This window comes from Lithobates pipiens, unplaced genomic scaffold (assembly GCF_037356315.1).
Source record: "Lithobates pipiens isolate NorthernLeopardFrog02 unplaced genomic scaffold, aLitPip1_a1.2 Scaffold_22, whole genome shotgun sequence".
Lineage (NCBI taxonomy): Eukaryota > Metazoa > Chordata > Amphibia > Anura > Ranidae > Lithobates > Lithobates pipiens.
The window spans coordinates 260,424,567-260,446,656 of NW_027507784.1; the positions used below are offsets into that span (position 1 = coordinate 260,424,567).

Below are 22,090 nucleotides of genomic sequence, written 5' to 3' on the forward strand. Positions count from 1 at the left end.
TGATGCAATATAAAGGAGACAGTATCTCTAATAGCTATCATAGTGCCTCTCTTCTTCTTCTGTGCGCTAGATAGAAAATAGTGTTGGAAACCTCTTGACGTGCATTTGGGAGGGGAATCTTTATGAAAGTGTGTCTCCTGAACACAAAGAACATCGCAGTGCGATAATTGGGCCTCTTTCCACAGAGAAAATCTCTTGGCCGGGTGGTTTAGTCCGTGGGCATTGACTGACATAATGTTAAGAGGCATTACATCTATTGGGCGGGGTGCTAATCACGGGGAGACATTTGTACTCACTGCCAAACTCATCCCCGTTTAGCTTGGAATAGTAGTGGTGTAGATACGGTGAGTAGAATGTCCCCGCCACGGACTCATCATGTAGCGAGAGTTCTGGAATCCTGGAATTGGTAAGTCTTGGATTTGGGAGTAGCACAGACAGCTCCTGCAGGAAAGACAGAGAAGGGGAAAAACAACCGAAACAAAAACTGGGTAAAAGGAGGGTTATCATAACCCGTGTGCAGATCTTATCTGCTCAGGTAAGTGGGGTCTGTATTGACCAACGGAGCATGGCTCCGTCAGGCGGGGCCCAGAAAAGGCTGGGTAATATAGCACAGCGGCCGCCAACAAGCAGCCAAACTAACTTCCAGTGATATAGCGCAGCTATTCAGCCAGCGACCGACCTTTTGGACTACGTGTGTCAGGAGGTGAAGGAGAGTCATCGGTGAGGATCTTCCACTTCTTTAGAAGCTGAAGGCCTTTGTCAGGTGAAGAAATCACATAGTTAGACCCTTCCCTGCTCACAACCAACTTGATAGGAAATCCCCACTTGTAATTGATGCTGTGGTTCCTCAGAACTTTGGTAATGTTATTCAGATTTTTGCGGAGCTGCAAAGTGTGCTGTGAGAGGTCCGCATAGAACTGAATATTAGAAAACTCTGTATTGCGGTGCTCCCCTCTCCTGGTGATTTGCATTAGACGGTCCTTAGTCTGGTAGAAGTGCATACGAAATAGGACATCCCTAGGGATATTTTTAGGGATAAATGAGGGTTTAGGGATGCGGTGTATTCTGTCTATAGATACTTCTATTGACGAAAGATCTGGCATAAGAGTGGTTAGTAGATTGGTAACATAGGGACGCAGGTCTGCTGGGGTCACCGACTCGGGGATATCCCTTAGCTTCACATTGTTCCTCCTGGCCCTGTCTTCCAGGTCTGCCAGCTTAGCTTTAATCCAATTCTGATCTTCTTCTACTGAGTCATGGGCATCTATGAGATCGTTTATGGTGGTGGCATATTCCCCCATTTTGGTTTCAACATGACTCACCCTGTCACCCACTTCCTTAAGTTCTGTGCTAAAACTTCTCATACAAGACATCATGTCTGTATGAATAGTGCTGCGCAAAGAGATAAGCATGTCTTTAAGGGTGGTGTCTAGGACAGGTTGATTTGATGTAGGAAAGGTAGTAATGGAGTCAGGGAGTTCTCTGGTGTCATCCTGGGAGTCAAGGGGGGATCTCACCTCATGCTGCTGCAGTGGATCGGTGCTGTCCCTTCTGCTCCTGGCCTTGGCTGGACTTCTGCTCAGCGGGGTAGATGCTTGTGAGTCCCCCGAGGAATGTTCACCACTAGCATGTGCTTTGCCCTCGGGTCACTCCAGGCTGCTAGATGTGGAGAGCAGAGTGGAGGACGCTCCGGCGCCATCTTGGCCATGCTGTCTCGGCGGCTGCATGAAGTATGCAGTCAGTTTGCGGGGTTTCCTCTCCGCTCTTTTTCTCCTGGACATGTCGGCAGGCTGTGCCCGGATCGAACCGCCGCTATAGGGCTGCAAACTGACGCCTCTGTGCTCCGTGAGCCGCTCCGTTATCCCGCAATGCACCGGAGCTCTGATCTTATGCTGCCATCTTGGCTAAGGTCAAGCCACGCACATCATATCTCTTTTTTTGAGACAGAGAAAGGGATTGAAGATAGTTCTTTTCTCTGTACCACTTTACTTGAATGAAATAAGAAATCTGTATAGAGATTCCTAATTCATTCATATACTGACAATCTGATACATAGTAACACTCACAGTTTATTATAATCAGCTGTCAGTGTCAGTGGGCATATAGGTTCGATCAGTAGTGATCGCTGCATGTGCCAACTCTACTACTAGGGGGGGCTTGGTAAACACATGTAATGCATTAAGGTGAAAAAACATGAGGGTTTACAACCCCTTTAAATCCAATCAATATATTGTAAACATGATCATGGATTCTTTTTTCCAATTTTCTTTTAGTCCTACCTACATATTGGTAGCCACAAGGACATTGGAGGGCATACACCAATCCCTCAGTATAGAGCGTCACTAAATATTTTATTTTATACTTTTTTCAGTTGAAAAAGATATAACATTATTATTATACAGGATTTATATAGCGCCAACAGATTGTGTAGCACTTTACAACATAAGGCAGACAGTACAGTTACAATACAATTCAATACAGGAGGAATCAGAGGTCCCTGCTCACTAGAGCTTACAATCTAGGAGGGAGGGTCAAGTGGTACAAAAGCTAATAACTGTGGGGGATGATCTGATGGAGAAAATAAAATTACAGTTGTTAGGTAGGTTGAGGTCTGAAGTGCACCGCAAGGTAGTGGACCCTACGGCTGACTGCTGTGGATGGAGCTCTAGGTGATACAGGACAGCAGGTACTCTGTAGTACCAACATGGATGACACTGTGAGCTAGAGAATGATATTTCCCAGGGCAATCTAAAAGCCAGCGGGTGTTCACCAGAGGCCCCTAGTGGTGGGGATGGATTTAGCTGCAGTCTGGCTCCAGGTAACGACCCCTAGGGCCTCACAGCTCATGTTTACTGTAGGCTACAGAGAGGAAGCAGCAGACGGCCACAACAAAGCCAGGAGATAGCCAAAAGTCAGGGCAACAAGCAGGTAAGGACAGTCAGGGGATAGCCAAAGGTTGGGGCAACAAGCAGGTAAATATAAATAAGAAGAAGCCAAGATCAGTAACTGGAATCAGACGTAGAACACACAGCAGGTAGCACAAGGAAGCCAGGACACACAATATTGATCATCAGGGCTGGCTTGCAGTGCATAGGTTGATATAGATTCCCCTGATAGGGGCTGGGGTGGAGCCATGGTTTAAGGAGAGATTACTTAATCAGCCAGGTGAGAGTGGCTGACCTCTTAAGCTGAACACATGGAGAGGTAAGCTGTCAGACAAACATTACTGCATATCCATGACAAGGAGGTCTTGGGAGGAACAAAGAGAACAATTTGGTTGGTATTTTTAGACTAGGTTAGTGATGGAGCTGGGGGCAGAGTATACTTCCTTTATGACTCACCTGTCCTGTGAAATACTGCCCCCAAAGATTAAGTTGGAACAACTGCAATAACCTAAAGATGCCAGAGGATTGGCAATACCCAATCCTTGGCTATACTATCTTGCAGCCCAAATGCAGCATCTGGTTGGCTCTATGTCCCATAATCTGGCCGACTCGTCAGCACGCCTAATGCTTATTGGCACAGGAACAGAAACTGTTCTGATGGGACTGGAGCTGCAGATGTTTCAGAAATCTAACAAACAGATACCTACCCTTACACTTCTTAAAAAAAATATGGAACAAGGGCAGACAGTTGCAGAGGGTGATGGGATTTACTGAATATAGTCCTATCTGGAGCAATCACACATACAGTATGTAGAACTGGCTAAGCTACAGCAGGAGCTAGGTGGCACGCCTTTGGTGTGACTCTTTTGTCCCATATACAGTTGTGCTCATAGGTTTACATACTCTGGCAGAATTTATGATTTCTTGGGCATTTTTCAGAGAATATGAATGATAACACAAAAACTTTTCTTTCACTCTTGTTTAGTGTTTGGCTGAAGCCATTTATTATCAGTCAACTGTGTTTACTCTTTTTAAATCATAATCACAACAGAAACGACCCGAATAACCCTGATCAAAATTTTACATACCCTGGTGATTTTGGCCTGATAACATGCACACAAGTTGACACAAAGGGTTTGAATGGCTATTAAAGGTAACCATGCTCACCTGTGATCTGCTTGCTTGTACTGTAATTAGTGTGTGTGTATATAAAAGGTCAATGAGTTTCTGGACTCCTGACAGACCCTTCCATCCTTCATCCACTGATGCACTGACGTTTCTGGATTCTGAGTCATGGGGAAAGCAAAATAATTTTTAAAGAATCTGCAGGAAAAGGTAGTTGAACTGTATAAAACAGGAAAGGGATATACAAAGATATCCAAGGAACTGAGAATGCCAATCAGCAGTGTTCAAACTCTAATCAAGAAGTGGAAAATGAGGGGTTCTGTTGAAACCAAACCACGGTCAGGTAGACCAACTAAAATTTCAGCCATAACTGCCAGGAAAATTGTTCGGAATGAAAAGAAAAACCCACAAAGAACTTCAGGTGAAATACAGGACTCTCTGAAAACGTGGTGTGGCTGTTTCAAGATGCACAATAAGGAGGCACTTGAAGAAAGATGGGCTGCATGGTCGAGTCGCCAGAAGACAGCCATTACTAGGCAAATGCCACAAAGTATCCCATTTACAATACAACAAACAGCACAGAGACAAGCTTCAAACCTTCTGGCACAAACGGTACAGTATGCCTGTAAAGAGGCTTGTGCTTCCTGTGTTTAGAACAGTCCCTGCTTAAAATTACATTTCTAAAGGAAAAAAAGTCATTTAAAACTGCTTGCGGCTTTAATGTCATGTCTGGTCCCGGCAATATGGATGAAAATCATTGAGAACCCCCTCCCCCCCAGCCCCTTACCAGCCCCTTACCAGCCCCTTTCGGTCTTGTATGTATATTAAGGGGAACCCCACACCCAAATAAAAAAAAGGAAAGGTGAGGGGCCCCCAGGCCCTATATACTCCGAACAGCAGTATACAGGTGGTGCAAACAAGACAGGGTCTGTAGGTTTGTTCTTAAGTAGAATCTGTTTGTAATTTTGAACTGGTACATTTTTTAGTTGTAGCTCCAGCCAAAAATCTATTTTTAAGCTTTTTGGTAAACATAGGGAAGGATTATCACCCCTGTAACATTTATTTTGCTATCTGTGCACCTCTTCAGAAGATATTACCTCACTTTCTGTGCCAATGACAATTGGATTTTGAGAATTTGGGGTTTTTAGTGAAACAAGGAACTCTTACAGGAGAGAATTTCCCTTCCTAGGGATAGATTTCCTCTCACTTCCTGTTGCCTCCTTCTGTTTGCAAGTAGGAGCCGTTTGTAAGTTGGATGTTTGAAAGTAGGGGCCTGCCCTATATACTCTGCAGAAATGTGGGCCTTAGGTGTTGCCACAACACTGTAAGCCCTCACAGTTACTCTTGGTGGGCGCAGGAGCGGGCCCTGCTGTGAAATATTAGATCAAGAATAATAATTACACGCCCCTGTTGAACAGGGTCAGAAAAATTGGGCCTTGGGTGGTGGACGGTTTGGTGGTCTTGCCACAACACTGTAAAGCCTCACAGTTACTCTTGGTGGGCGCGGAGGCCTTAGGCACTGGTGCTGGTGCCACAACACTGTAACCTCTTACAGATACTATAGTTGGGGCACAGGAATGAGCCCTGCTGCAAAGTATTGCATAAAAAATTGTAATTACACGCCCCTGTTAAACAGGGGCTGAAAAATTGGGCCTTAGGCACTGGTGCTGGAGCCACAACACTGAAACCCCTCACAGATACTCTAGTTGGAGTGCAGGAATGAGCCCTGCTGCAAAGTATTGCATCAAAAATTGTAATTACACGCCCCTGTTAAGCAGTAGCTAAAAAATTGGCCCTTAGTCACTGGTGGTGGTGCCCAGAACTAAAAATGTTCTTACAAGCTATCAGCATGAACATTACGGAGGAAGAGGATAGTCACTCAGCATAACAGGATACTCACTCAGCATCAGAATAGGCAGTCTTGAAGTGATCTCACATTTGAAAAAAAAAATATTCGGTTACATCAGCATCAGGTGCTTGGTAGCTGGTGATCCAAGACTGATTAATTTTTATGAAGGTCAGCCGATCGACCAATTCAGTGGACAGGTGCGCCTGTCCACTGAATTGGTCGATCGGCTGACCTTCATAAAAATTAATCAGTCTTGGATCACCAGCTGTCCACTGAATTGGTCGATCGGCTGACCTTCATAAAAATGAATCAGTCTTGGATCACCAGCTACCAAGCACCTGATGCTGATGTACCCGAATATTTTTTTTTTTTAATGTGAGATCCCTTCAAGTGATCGGTTACAAAGCCTCCAGCAGCACTGAATGTGCGTTCCGAGAGAATGCTTAATGCAGGGCAGGCCAGTAGCTCAATTGCATACTGTGCAAGCTCTGGCCAGTGATCCAGCCTCAAGACCCAGTAACCCAGAGTATTTTCAGTGGGAAAGGTGTCCAAGTCTGATCTTGCCCCTAGGTATTCCTGCACCATTTGAATCACACTGGCAATGGTTGCTGGAACCAATCATACCTTGGGGCTGCGGGCTAAAAAATGGTCTGAACGCATACGTCAGATGGCCACCTTCTCCACCACTCCTTCTGTGACTGACCAAAGCCTCAGCAATACGTTGTCCAGGAGGACCAGGAAATTGTAACCTCTCAGCTCTGGAAACGCATTGCACAAACCTTTCTGCAAGGCCTCCCGAAGATGTTTCATCCTCTGCTCCCTCTGCGATGGCAAGATAAGATCCACAACCTTACCCTTGTAATGTGGATCAAGGAGAGTTGCCAGCCAGTAATGATCCCTCTCCTTGATACCATGAATACAAGGATCCTTCCACAGGCTTTGCAGGATCAGGGAGGCCATGCAGCATAGGTTTACTGAGGCATTCTGTCCGGAGTGCTCTGGGTCACTAAGGACGACATGATCCGCAGCCACCTCCTCCCAGCCACGTACAAGTCCATGGGTTTCTTCGGACTGTAAATGATCCCTTGAAGACTGCTGCTGATGCTGAGTGCTAGGCTTCACCTCCATGCTGACACAATCCTCCTCCTCTTCCTGTGTGATCGGTGGGCACGCAAGAACACTGCCTGGATAAAGGGGGCCTTGAGAGGTAAGGAAGTCCTCCTCTTCCTGCCTCAAGTGCCCTGTCCAAACAGGTGGACAAGAGGGACAGTGTCACTGATGCAGGCACTGTCACTGCTCACCATCCTCGTAGCCACCTCAAATAGTGACAGGACAGTGCATGCATCCCTGATCATGGCCCACTGGCGTGGGGAAAAACAACCAAGCTCCCCTGACACTGTCCTGCTCCCATAGTCGCACCGGTACTCATTGATGGCCCTCTGCTGCGTGTGCAGCCTCTGCAGCATGGCCAAGGTTGCATTCCACCTGGTGGGCATGTCACAGATTAGGCGGTTCTTGGGCAGGTTAAATTCCTTCTGGAGGTCAGCCACCCGAGCACTGGCTGAAATGCACACAAACTTTCCTGGCCTGCCTCAGGACATCCTGTAAGCTTGGGTACCTGCCCAAGAACCGCTGCACCACCAAGTTAAGGATGTGAGCCAAACAGGGCACATGGGTCAGTTGTCCCTGTCGGAGGGCGGAGAGGAGGTTGGTGCCATTGTCGCAAACCATCATTCCTGGCTTAAGCTGGCTTGGCGTCAACCACCTCTGAGCCTGCCCCTGCAGAGCTGACAGAATCTCTGCCCCAGTGTGGCTCCTGTCCCCCAAGTACACCAGCTCAAGCACCGCTTGGCATCTTTTTGCCTGCGTGTTTGCGTAGCCCCTTTAACTCCTACGGAGCACCGCTGGTTCCGAGGACAAATCAGCACAGGGAGAGGCCATGGAGGAAGAAGAAGAGGAGGGCGTGGAGGAGAGTGGTGTGGCAGAATCACTACTAGTAGAATTTTGGAGGCGTGGTGGTGCAACAACCTCCAACACTACTGCACCCTGTCCTGCATACTTCCCAGCTGCCAGCAGAGTCATCCAGTGCTTGGTGAAAGGTAGGTAACGTCCCTTTCCATGCCTGCTGGACCATGAGTCAGCGGTAATATGCACCTTACCGCTGACTGCCCTGTCCAGCAAGGCATGGACATTGCCTTCCACATGCTGAGAGCCGGAATCACCTTCCGTGAAAAAAAGTGGCATTTGGAAACCTGCCACTGAGGTACCGCACATTCCACAAACTCACGGAAGGGGGCAGAGTCTACCAACTGAAAAGGCAGCAGTTGAAGTGCTAGCAATTTAGCCAAGCTAGCATTCAACTGCTGGGCATGTTGCTAGAATCAGACGTTGGTGTAGTGATAGCAGATTGCCCGAAAATACTTGGCAGTGGCACACCTAATTCTACACCTTCATTCCTCTTAGTCCAGGTTTCTGAGAGGACTGAAGGTATAGTGGGGTTGGAGATGTCAGTTCATGAGGAGGAGCAAGGAGAGGTCTGCCTTGTTCTTTGGTGTGGGTCTTTTAGGTAGTGTTGCCAACGGGCTGCATGGGAGCTTGACATATGTCTGATTAAGCATGTGGTGCCCAAGCGTTTGCTGTCTAGTCCACACTTGATATGCTTCAGACATATGTTGCAAATAGCAATGGTGCGATCTGTTGCACCCCTCTCAAAAAAGGCCCACACCGAAGAACTTTTGGAATAACGCACAGAGCCACCAGCGCCCTGCACTTGCGGTGCTCTGCGGTGTTATGCATTCAGTTGGCTGTCCTTAAGCTGGTCCCTGGAGGGCATCCTGCCTCATTGGAGATGTGCCATTCCTTCAGAGGTCTGTGCCGTAAACAGCAGTTACTCCTGTGCGTATGCACGGGAGTGACGTCACTGTGGCTTGGCCAGTGAGATGGCCGGAGTCCATGAACCTGGTAGGAAGACCAGGTGAAGAAGAAAGCCCTATCAGTGGTGACAGCGTGCCGCTAAAGGGCTTAATTTTAAGGTAAATCTCTCATAATGTTCTAGTATGCGATGCATACTAGCATATTATCAGTGGCAGGCCATCCATTAGGGGTGCAGGGGCACCTCCCCCCTATTCCATTCGGCCCCTAATCTATATACAGGGCACCGGATGCATGAATTTCAATTGTTTTTTTTTTTTTGAAGCACAAGATTAGAGCCAAAGACTCTAATTGCCGTCAAAAAAGGGTGGGCTAGGGGTGCAGAGCACTGCGCCCTGAGCCCAACCACTTGTGTGACAATAGTGAATTCATATTCGCTATTGTCTTCCTGATTCTCCTCTGAGCCAATTAGGAATTAAGTCCTGAGATTTGATTGGCCAGGGAGTCTTAGGAGGACCCACTTGCTAGTCGGATAGGAGGAGAAGCAACGGCCACAGCTCTTCACTGGAGCAAGGAGCAGCATGACCATCGGCATCCTAAGGTAAGGCCACTGATCGCCACCATCCATCACCTGCAGGGGATGACAACGACTGATCACTGCCACCTGTCTCCTGCGGGGGGGGGGGGGGACCGTTCACCGTTGTCTATCTTCTGCAGGGGGGAACTGATCACCACCATCTGTCTCCTGCAGGGGGGGGCACTGATCGCCACCGTCCATCTCCCGTGGGGGGGTCAGGTTTGTTTGCCCCTCCCCCACCCAAAAAAATATTAAGCACCAGCTGCTACTGCACAATAGGACATTGCCTTGCAGAATTATTTTTTTATTTTTATTTTTTGCAAAGTTTATCACCACTTTAAGGCAGCATATCAGCCTCTACAAACTCAGAAGTGCTTAAAAATGCGTGAAAATGGAGAGGAACTGAGCATGTGCAGAGCAGGGTGAGACAGTGTATTACTGGATTTTGCACAGTATAGACATTTATTTTTATTGTTTTTCATAGCTATACCTGCAAAAGGGACCAGCCTGCAGTGATCTAGAAGAACTTAATTTTCAGACTAATGTTCCACTATTTCTAAAAGTTGCCAAACTAAATACTTAGGAAAAGGAAGGGGTAGGAAAATTGTTTCTCAGTTAATCCTTTATACAAAATGAATATTGCAAAACGCTTATACAAAATAGGTTCTGGTGCTTTAACCACTTCACGACTGCCCCACAGCAGATTTACTGCTACAGGGCGGCCGCTCTGCACAGAATAACGTATATATACATGATTATGCACTTCCAGGTCTGGGTGTGAGTGCGTGCCACCGCTGTAAAATCACTGTGGGTCCCACGGACCCGATGTCCGCCAGGACCTGCCGATCGTTTGTTACTCTGATAGAATGTAAACAAGGCAGACTGTCATTCTGTGAGTACAGAAGACATTGATCCTTGTCTTCCAGTAGTGAAAGCAACCCCCCCCCCCCCCGATGTTAACCCCTTTCCTGCCAGTGTCATTAGTACAGTAACAAAGCATATTTTTAGCACTGATCACTGTATTAGTGTCACTGGTCCCCAAAAAAGTGTCAAAAGTGTCAGTTATGTGTCAAAAGTGTCAGTTATGCTGGCCATCGACTATACGAAAAATTGGCCGAACTAATTTTCGCAAAAAAACAACAACATTCAACCATGAGAGCAAACAATAGTGCCATCATGCAATGACTGATAAATCGTTCAGCGGACATAAATGAATCCATTTTTTGTTTGTTTTTTTACATATACCTAGTGCAAACAGTTCGGACAGGAAACACCTTTCAATTTATCATTTGTTCAGCAGAAAATTTCCAAACTTGACCATTGTTTTTTTCGGCTCAGAAACATCCCGATTATCGACTTTGTGCCCATTAACTGGCCGTAAAACGAACAAACTGTCTAAATGACCGAATTTCGGTTGATTTTTCGTATAGTGTATAGCCAGCATTAGGTGTCCAATTTGTCCGCTACAATATCACAGTCACTGATAAGTCACTGATTGCTGCCATTTCTAGTAAAAAAAATAAAAAAAAATTACCCTATTTTGTAGATGCTATAACTTTTGCGCAAACAATCAGTATAAGCGTATTGGGATTTAAAAAAAAAATATGTAGCAGAATATATATTGGCCTAAAATGATGAAGAAATTTTTTACGTTTCTTTTTTATTGCATCTGTTTTAGAGCAGAAAATAAAAAATATTGTCACATGATCGTACAATTGTCAGTTAAAGTAACGCAGTGCTGCATTGCAAAAAATGGCCTGGTCAGGAAGGGGCGGGGGGGGTAAACCTCATGGAGGGCAAGTGGTTAATGTACAAGATAGTGAATTTCTCTGCCAGAGATGAATATGTAAAAAGTTCAGAACCCCCAAGAATTGGAAGTATTTGAGAAAAATATTCCCACACACTAGGTGTTAAAAATATGCTGTAATTGCACTAGAGGGCGCTGAAGGCCGAGTTATCAACATATGCACCAAACTACCAACATTCCCCTAATAAACTGGATTTCCTGCTTTTGGTCTGACTCTGTATTATTCTATCTGAGAAGCATTACAAAAGAATAATGCACACCATAAGAAATCTCTGCAAAAGGCAATGTTGTAAACATAACACGTAGAGTGACAAGTATTAGCACCACTTTGCATAGCTGAGGTAATGAACGCTTTTCTAAAAGACGGCATCCCTATTCTCCATTGGATTGGAGTGTGCGTGTTGTGGGGAAAAAAATATTTCTGGCAGCGGTGGGATTCGAACCCACGCCATCGAAATGACTGGAGCCTAAATCCAGCGCCTTAGACCACTCGGCCACGCTACCATTTCAACCTAATCTTTCGTTTTCTGTTTTTAACAGATACAATATTACACTTTACATGTACTGAGATTCATATTTTATAGTACATACAATGTGTTATTTTCATATTGTAAGCCTATGTCTGTTTGTCACAGAACTCCATGCACTTCTTGGCTTTACAAACTAATGTCAATTTATGCCACAAAGTGGCACTGTTATAAATAAGGATATTTATTAAAGTCTAGTCATCAATATTTGCAGGGCTGGAAACAAACTGTTGTTAAAAAGCCCCATAAAAGGTCCCATTCACATTTCACGTAGCAGAAAGTCAATCGATTTTGTGTGGGCGATTTTGACACAAATTCTGCTTGTCGACAGACAGATCGATCATGTCCTAAACGGCCGCTACAAGTGGCCATTTACCGCGATCCGTGACCCGGTAGTCATGGTTGTTTGCGGGAGCACGCACCAGGGGGCGCGCGAGAGCAACGTTCTAGGAGGACGCCCATGGATGCCCTCCCAGAATAAGCCGACCACACTGTAGCCGCCTTTCAGCTATGGCCCGGTCAGCAAGTGGTTAAAGGCCAATATACATGTACATTAATCTGCCTGTACGTGCCCTTCTGCTGCGGTATATCTGCGTGTGGCGGTTGGGAAGTGGTTAAATAGGTACCCAGGTTTGGAAGATCTGCTGTACCCATTGCAGACGTTCATACACAGACAGTGCTCAGTTGGCTGAAGTGGGAATTCCATCTGCCCGTAAACCTTCTGATTTGTGACATGCCCACCAGGTGGAACTTGACTTTGCAGCTTCTAGACATGCAGCAGAGGGCGGTTAACGAGTACCTGTGTGAGTATGGCACAACGATAGGCTCAGGCCAGCTCAGCTTTTTTCCCCATGCCAATGGCTGCTTATAAAGAATGCATGCACTGTATTGTCACCATTTGAGGAGGCCACAAGGATGGTGAGCCGTGACAGTGCATGCATCAGTGACACAATCCCTGTTGTGTTCCTGCTGGAGCAGACTCTGCGTGGCATTATGGACAGGGCACTCGCTGCATCCAGTGTGCTTTTTGAACTGGCATTTAGTGCTACTGGAGTTTTTTTGTTTCTGATAATAGAATGTGTCTGTCCACAGACTCCGTGGACCATCTGACATTTATCAAAATGAATCAGCTATGAAGCCCCTGATGCTGATGACGCTGATTAAGTGTTTTTGGGATGTGGAATCTCTGCAAGACTTCTAGGCAGCTTAGCGTTGTGGGTGTTGAATTAATCTGGAAGAATGTTATTGGTGTAGGTTTCATGGGCACAATTAACATCCAAAGATAAATTTTTCCGCACCTGTTTGGCAGGTGAATGTCATTGCAATTTTTGACAGCAAGGCCAATTCTTGCTTTCATCAAGAGTACCTCTATAGGGTTATGGTGTGAAGTCACCACCGACACTCAGACCAATTTTTCCACATCTGTTTGACAGGTGCATATCCTTTCAATTTTTTTGACAGCAAGGCCAATTCTTGCTTTCATCAAGAGTACTTCTATAGGGTTACAGTGTGAAGTCACCACCGACACCCAAAGACCAATTTTTCCACACCTGTTTGACAGGTGCATATCATTTAAATTTTTTGACAGCAAGGCCAATTCTTGCTCTCATCAAGAGTAGCTCTATAGAGTTACAGTGTGAAGGCACCACCAACACCTGTTACTTATATCCAAAGTCTGTGGAAGAGAAACCAGAATTTATCCAAAAATTCTCTGATCTTGTTCCCAGTGCACTACATTGAGGCCACATAATACAGACTGGCTCCCCAAACCGTTGCTTACAAAATAAAGAAAGCTTGCAGTGAAAATTTAATTTTTTTGGCTTTATAAATGCAATTTTTGCTGCAGGAGCTTCTATACACAGTACAGATGTTCCACTTTACAGGTAGGCTAAGCAGAACCCCCAGACACTATATTGAAAGGAATTTTTCATTTTTATGATTTCACTTTCATAATCAATAAATCACTGCTCATTTAAAATTACATTTTTTACTAACTTTTTTTCATTGAAACATGCCCCCCAGGGCAGTCCCCGGACTCCCATAACCATTGTTTGTCCAATTATTTGTATATAAGCCTTCAGAATGGGCACTTTTTTTACAGTTCGGGTCCCATATATTTCAATGGGGTTCGTTATTCGTTTACAAACTTTCGCAATGTTCGAAAGTTCTGGTGCAAATGGAACAGGGGGTCGGTTGGCCTATAGTCAATGGCGTTTATGGCGGTGGGTAGTATGTGCAGGTGAGGAGTGCGGAATGTACAGCAATGCATAATATGTGCAAGATGGTATCAGTAGGACAGTGGACAGTGTCAGTAGTTCTTTATTTAAAAAAAATAAAATAAATACAATTTAATTTTTTATTATTTTGTTTATTTTTTTAGAATGACTTTTGGGGGCCAGAGGATGGTGTCAGTAGGGCAGTGGATGGTGTCGGTAAAGCAATGGACAGTGTCAGGATTTTTTTAATTTTTATTATTTTAGTTTTCATATTTTTTTTTTTATTATTATTATTTTGTTCACAATGATTGGGGGGGGGGGGGGGGGGGGGCAGTGGACAGTATCAGTAGGTCTGTGGATGGTGTCAGTATAGCAGTGAATGGTGTCAGTTTTTTTTTATTATTTTTTTTTTTTTACAATATTCTTTTTTTAAACATAGTTACATAGTTAGTCTTGTTGAAAAAATGACATAAGTCTAATAAAAGGTTAAAAATAAAGCCCATGTGGCTCACGGCCAAAGTTAAAAGAGCTATAAACTATAAAAAAAAAGAGCTTTCAAAAAATATAAAAATGAAGGAACGCTAGTGTCATTTAAATGTTACAAGGAATATAACAGAATGTGTAAAAATGAAATCAAGGATGCAAAAATTCAAAATGAAAGACAGATTGCAAAAGACAGTAGGACAAACCCCAAAAAATTCTTCAAATATATTAATAGTAAAAAGGTTAAGTCTGAGCATGTAGGCCCTTTGCAAAATAATCTGGAGTGGGTGACTGGGGACAAAGAGAAGGCTAACTTATTAAATACTTTCTTCAGCTCTGTGTATACAAAGGAGCATGGGGGAGCTCATGTCCATAATGGGGGTTGTACTGACGCAGCCCCAAATCCACAATGGCTCATAAGTGATATGGTCCAGAAATATTTGGACAGAATAAAGGTGGATAAAGCACCTGGACCTGATGGCATCCACCCACGGATCCTAAAAGAATTGAGCTCTGTAATTTCAAAGCCATTGTATCTAATTTTTAGGGACTCATTAATGACAGGAATAGTACCACTGGATTGGCGCAGGGCCAATGTGGTGCCTATATTTAAAAAGGGAACAAAGTCTTTACCAAGTAATTATAGACCTGTTAGTTTAACTTCTATAGTTGGGAAGATACTGGAGGGATTAATAAAAGACCACATAGATGAGTTCTTGCAGGAAAAAAATATTTTGAGCAACAGACAGCATGGATTCATGAAAGACAGAAGTTGTCAGACAAACCTGATTTCTTTTTATGAGGTGGTAAGTAAAACCTTGGACAGAGGGGTGGCGGTGGACGTGATATATTTGGATTTTGCAAAAGCATTCGATACAGTTCCGCACACACGGCTCATGTGTAAGGTAAAGTCTACAGGTTTGGAAACATCCGTTTGTATATGGATAGTAGACATGTGCATTCGTTTTCGTCCGAATGCATTTTCGTCCGAATTTCAGCTATTTTCGTTTTCGTTTTGACAAACGATAACGAAAGCACAAAATCCGAAAAACGAAAGATCCGACATAAATAAATGCTTTATTTTCGTTTTCATTGTTACAACAGTTTGATATAGAATAGGAGATTCGACATGACTCTGACAACAATCTGTGTCTATAGAACCTGTGGTCGAATGTGCTTAACCTTACCTCTATTAGTCCAAGATTATATAGAGAAAATATTCGACAGAGAAAAAAGATTTGACAGAGAGAAAAGATTCTGCAAGTTACTGTCCTAAAAAGTGTTTGGGGACCCGGGTCCTGCCCCAGGGGACATGGATCAATGCAAAAAAAAGTTTTAAAAACGGCCGTTTTTTCGGGAGCAGTGATTTTAATAATGATTAAAGTGAAACAATAAAAGTGTAATATTCCTTTAAATTTCGTAGGGGGGGGGGTTGTCTATAGTATGCCTGTGAAGGGACGCATGTTTCCCGTGCTTAGAATTGTCCCTGCACAAAGTGTCATTTATGCAGGAAAAAAAGTCCTTTAAAATCACTCACAGCTATTATGAATTGTCGGCTCCGTAATACAGAGAACACTCATTGAAAGTCATTGATAAAAAAATAAATAAATAAATTAAAAAAAAAGCGTGGGGGTCCCCCAAATTCAATTACCAGGCCCTTCAGGTCTGGTATGGATATTAAGGGGAACCCTGCCTCAAATTTAAGAAAAAATTTGACGTGGGGTTCCCCCTAAATATCCATAACCAGACCCTTCAGGTCTGGTATGGATATTAAGGGGAACCCCGCATCAAATTAAAAAAAAAATTGACGCGGGGTTCCCGCTAAAAATCCATACCAGACCCTTTATCCGAGCACGCAACCTGGCAGGCAGCAGGAAAAGAGGGGGGGACGAGAGAGCGGCCCCCCCTCCCTCCTGAACCGTGCCAGGCCACATGCCCTCAACATTGGGAGGATGCTTTGGGGGTCTGTGACCCCTCAAAGCACCTTGTCCCCATGTTGATGAGGACAAGGGCCTCATCCCCACAACCCTGGCCGGTGGTTGTGGAGGTCTGCGGGCGGGGGGCTTATCAGAATCTGGAAGCCCCCTTTAACAAGGGGACCCCCAGATCCCGGCCCCCCCCTGTTTGAAATGGTAAGGGGGTACAAAAGTACCCCTACCATTTCACAAAGAAAGTGTAAAAAATGGTTAAATAAAACAAACACACTTTTGAAAAATTCCTTTATTAAAAATAAAAAAATAAAAAAAAGATTCCAGCGGTGGTAATCCACTCTTGCTATCCAGCGACGGACGGTCATCTCTCCAGCGATGTCTCATGTCATCCAGCGCAGCGAATACATCCTTCTTCTGTCTCCTCCACGGAGACACTGCAGGCATTCCGGCGGCTGACGTTTCTTATATACGGAGGGCGGGGCCACCCGTCACCTGACCCCGCCCCCCTCTGACGCAAGGGGAAACCCGGGGTTCCCTGTGACGTAGGGGTGACCCGCACCCCTCTGATGTAACACAGGCAGGTTTCCGTTACATCAGAGGGGGGCGGGGCCACCCATACGTCACGGGGAACCCCGGGTTTCCCCTTGCGTCGGAGGGGGGCGGGGTCAGGTGACGGGTGGCCCCGCCCTCCGTATATAAGGAACGTCAGCCGCCGGAATGCCTGCAGTGTCTCCGTGGAGGAGACAGAAGAAGGATGGAGGATCGCTGCGCTGGATGAGATGAGACATCGCTGGAGAGATGATCGTCCGTCGCTGGATAGCAAGAGTGGATTACCGCCGCTGGAATCTTTTTTTTATTTTGTTATTTTTAATAAAGGAATTTTTCAAAAGTGTGTTTGTTTTATTTAACCATTTTTTACACTTTCTTTGTGAAATGGTAGGGGTACTTTTGTACCCCCTTACCATTTCAAACAGGGGGGGGCGGGATCTGGGGGTCCCCTTGTTAAAGGGGGCTTCCAGATTCTGATAAGCCCCCCGCCCGCAGACCTCCACAACCACCGGCCAGGGTTGTGGGGATGAGGCCCTTGTCCTCATCAACATGGGGACAAGGTGCTTTGAGGGGTCACGGACCCCCAAAGCATCCTCCCAATGTTGAGGGCATGTGGCCTGGTACGGTTCAGGAGGGAGGGGGGCCGCTCTCTCGTCCCCCCCTCTTTTCCTGCGGCCTGCCAGGTTGCGTGCTCGGATAAAGGGTCTGGTATGGATTTTTAGGGGGAACCCCACGTCAATTTTTTTTTTAAATTTGACGCGGGGTTCCCCTTAATATCCATACCAGACCTGAAGGGTCTGGTTATGGATATTTAGGGGGAACCCCACGTCAAATTTTTTCTTAAATTTGAGGCAGGGTTCCCCTTAATATCCATACCAGACCTGAAGGGCCTGGTAATTGAGTTTGGGGGACCCCCACGCTTTTTTTTAATTTATTTTTTTTTTTTTTTTATCAATGACTTTCAATGAGTGTTCTCTGTATTACGGAGCCGACAATTCATAATAGCTGCGAGTGATTTTAAAGGACTTTTTTTCCTGCATAAATGACACTTTGTGCAGGGACAATTCTAAGCACGGGAAACATGCGCCACTTCACAGGCATACTATAGACAACCCCCCCCCTACGAAATTTAAAGGAATATTACACTTTTATTGTTTCACTTTAATCATTATTAAAATCACTGCTCCCGAAAAAACGGCCGTTTTTAAAACTTTTTTTTGCATTGATACATGTCCCCTGGGGCAGGACCCGGGTCCCCAAACACTTTTTAGGACAGTAACTTGCAAATTAGCCTTTAAAATTAGCACTTTAGATTTTGAACGTTGGAGTCCCATAGACTTTAATAGGGTTCTAAAGTATGCTATATAGTTAGCTCCGTCGAATCTTCTTTATACATTCGACAGACACCATAAGCCTTCCAAGACAGATTCGACCGTAATTCATGTGGATTTTCGGACGAATGCAATTTTTGAACGAAAAACGAAATAAATAAAAACGAATTTCGGGAGTAACTAAATAAATTAAGTTTTCGGACGAAAACGAAATTCCGAAACGAAATATTTTACTCTGCACATGTCTAACGGATAGAAAACTGGCTAAAAGACAGAATTCAGAGAGTAGTGGTTAATGATTGTTACTCTGAATGGTCTAAGGTTATCAGCGGTGTACCCCAAGGTTCAGTGCTCAAGTATTAATTCATTTTTCTTTGTTTGACTCCACAGTTTCCTTCAAACACCCAGCAATGGCAGCATGTGGAGGCCCAGTTTACAAATTTGTGGAATTTCCCCAACTGTGGGGGTGCCATTGATGGCAAGCATGTGAGGATTGTACCACCACCCAACTCAGGATCCTATTTTTTTAATTATAAAGGCTTTTGCAGCATAGTTCTGCTTGCTGTTGTGTCAGCAAACTACGAGTTCCTTTACGTGGATGTTGGTATGAATGGCCACCACTCTGATGGAGGTGTCATGATGCATACGGAATTCTGCGATTGGCTACAGAATAGCACCTTACGTTTGCCACATGCTCACGACAATGTTGAGGGCCTAAATTTTGTGTTTGTGGCAGATAAGGCCTTTGCTTTGGGAGAACATCTTCTAAAGCCCTTTCCAATAAGGAACATCACCCCAAAACAATGCATTTTCAATTATCGGCTCTCTTGTGCCAGAAGGGTTGTGGAAAATGCCTTTGGCATCCTTTCAAGTCGATTTAGGCTGTTTTTAACTGCTATAAACTTGGCAGAGTATAAAATCAACCATGTGGTGTTGTGCTGTTGCATCCTACATAATTTTTTAAGGAGGAATGCTACCAGCTACATTGCCTCAGGGCAAACAGATGAACCTTCTTTTTCTCGACCAGCTGAAGAGGCTGTGATGCCAGCTCTCAAAAGTGTGCATGCTGGTTTTGCCTCCCAGAAAGTCTGTCTTGTCCGGGAACAGTATATGGACTATTTTGTGGATAGAGGGGCAGTGCCTTGGCAGCAAAATGTACTTGATAATGAGTAAATATTTGACTTATTCATAAAATACTATTTAATTTGAACTACTGTTGTCTGTGTTTACTAGGTTTGCAAATAGCCTTGATCTTTGTAATTTTTGCCACTAGTGCAAACCAACCTGATGTGCAACATGAGGTGGCAGTCTTGCCTTGAGCTAACTATTATGTTGTGCTGTGGCTCGACTACACACATTTTAGAGTGCACTGTCAATGTAACTACACCAACTTAACAAATATACTGGTATTGAGCATTGAAATAAGAAGCCACACATTGTTGTTTTTCCAAATTTTTACTCTGCACATTCACATGTACGTTTATAAAATGTAAAAGTTTTTTTTTTCCATCCAATATTTTTTTTTTCCCGAAACAGGCATGTTTTAAAACATAACATACACAACTCTGGAACTTACAAAGTTCAACATCTAAAAACTGAAGGCAATATCAGACATTATATTGTCAAAAATGTCTTGATATTGCCTTCATCAGATGGGGTCATGTCACCCCTGTAAAAGCCAAATTTTGAAGATGCACACAATTTGGGAGTCCAAATGGGTAATGTCAACATGTGCTATCTCCCATCATGGGGGATCAATGGATGTGTTTTCGGGGTGCAACCCCTTCCTCTCACCTGCTAGAGTTATGAGGAAGGGGTTGCACCCACAAAACGTGTAAATTGAGATCCCCTGATGGCAGATCACACATGTTGACACACTGTGTGCATCTTCAAAATTTGGCTTTTAAAAAGTACAATCTCAAATTTTTGGGGGGAATATAAAAACAAAAATAAAACAGGTTGTGATTCAAGGGGAAAAGGTGATCATATTCTCCCCAAAACATTGATCATGTTTTTCATTTGCTGTTCCATAATGTTTACTCTATTTCTCATTGCGTCAATTTCCCCATTCCAGGTCATAATTTTCTGGATGAGTGTTTGGGCGCTGGCCCTAGTGAAAGGTTCTGTAGCTTCCTCTTCCACAACCAGCATGTCACCTAAAATTGTTTGAAAAACATGTATTTAGAAATATGCAGGCATACATAGATTACCTGAAGCTGGGGTGTCACACATTCACCTGGTGGGGTGCACATCTTGCCCACTTCCTCCACCTCTCTTTCCTCAAGATCCTTAGGGGGCTTGGGCTAATTTCCCCATCAGGTTGGCGATGTCGGGGGTCCCTGGTATCCTCTGACTGCTGTCTGAATCTTTTCTCCCCTATGAAAATGAAACAAAAGGTAATCTTTGCACACAGATATTTGAGTCCAGAAATAGGAATATTAAACATTTATTTGAAGTGGTGTACAATTGTCTGTTTGGGAAGAGATCCAATTTGAAGACATGATTAAAATTCCCTTTTAACCAAGCTGGAATACTTACCTTTTCTGGCCAGGTTTTACAAATGGAGACACCCCAAGTATCCACTGGAGCACCTGTGTGGGTTACCCTAAAAAATGTGCTCTGGTGTCCCACACTAGTGCTCCTGAGTCCAGATGTGTAAACAGCTGCTGAGTGTCCTCTCCTTACATTCCACTGAATCAAGTTTGCAATTCATTCAAATTTCAAAGACATCTAGACAACAATGTCTTAAACTTCTTTCAATAAGACAAAATAGCATAACCAAAATGTAGCCATAACCCTGTATCAGCTAAATACATTGTATTTATTGGCAAACGATCAATGTTCTCTACGAACGATGTTTCCTACGAACAATTACTGTGCCCACTGTACAACAGTAAAGAAAAGCACATGGAGCAGCAATAAAGTTAATGGGACCCGAATGTCAAATATCAAAGGTGCATTGCAGAATATGGAATCTGGTCAAGGCCCAGCGTCATGATGCTTGGAGAGCGGAGGTTTCACGCATGCGCAGTGTATATCAATCCTGAATGAGCGTGCGATGTAATGGATGTAGAAGGCGCGAGTCAAACACTAGCTGAAAGTAGGCACAAAAAGGTACGTTTCTACATTCTGTCGCTACCGCTAGTACTTTTAAATGACTTTTTCCTTTAGAAATGTAATTTTGCTCTCGGACTGTTGTAAACACAGGAAACATGTGCAACTTTACAGGCATACTATAGACATCCCCCAGGTATGAAATGTAAAGGAATATTTCACTTTTATTGTTTCACTTTAATCATTATTAAAATCACTGATCCTGAAAAAACTGCCATTTTTAAAACGTTCTTTTGCATTGATACATGTCCCAAAAACTGTTTGCTATTCGGCAAACGGGCGAATAGCCAATGTACGAGTGAAACTCATGTTCGACTCGAACAGACAGTCCATCCCTACTGCTTAGATAAAGGCCTATATTGTGACCAGATTATGAGCTATACGCATTATGGTTTGTCTTGTGTTCTGTTTTGCAGCCATCTGATACTTGTCACCAAAATTATGAAGTCAGGTTTGAATTCACACAAATTCCTTAGCCAATTTATAGAAAAATACAGGGAGCTCACCTGTCTGTGGCATGTCAAACATAAGTATTATTGAAATAAAACCAAGAGGATGAGAGCAATTGAGAAACTGCTGGAATTTGCAAAGACTGTGCACCCCAGAGCAAACTACAGTTTGATAAAGACAAAAATTGGTGGCCCCAGAAGCATGTATAGGGGAACGAAAGAAGCTCGATGAATCCAAAAAATCAGGAGCAGCAGCTGAAGACGTCTATGTACCCAAGCTGTGGTAATTCAACAGCCTGCAATTTTTGTCTGATCAAACTATACCACGCAAATCTCTCTCCACACAACCCTCCACATCAGCTGAGGCCACCGATAC

General features: G+C 44.2%; 1 non-coding gene across 1 annotated transcript; it reads right to left on the reverse strand.

The window, feature by feature from the left end:
* Positions 1-11,536: 11,536 nt before the first annotated feature.
* Positions 11,537-11,618, reverse strand: TRNAL-UAG (transfer RNA leucine (anticodon UAG)). The gene has a single exon. It is a non-coding gene; the product is annotated as a tRNA-Leu (tRNA).
* Between the last annotated feature and the right edge of the window lie 10,472 nt (positions 11,619-22,090).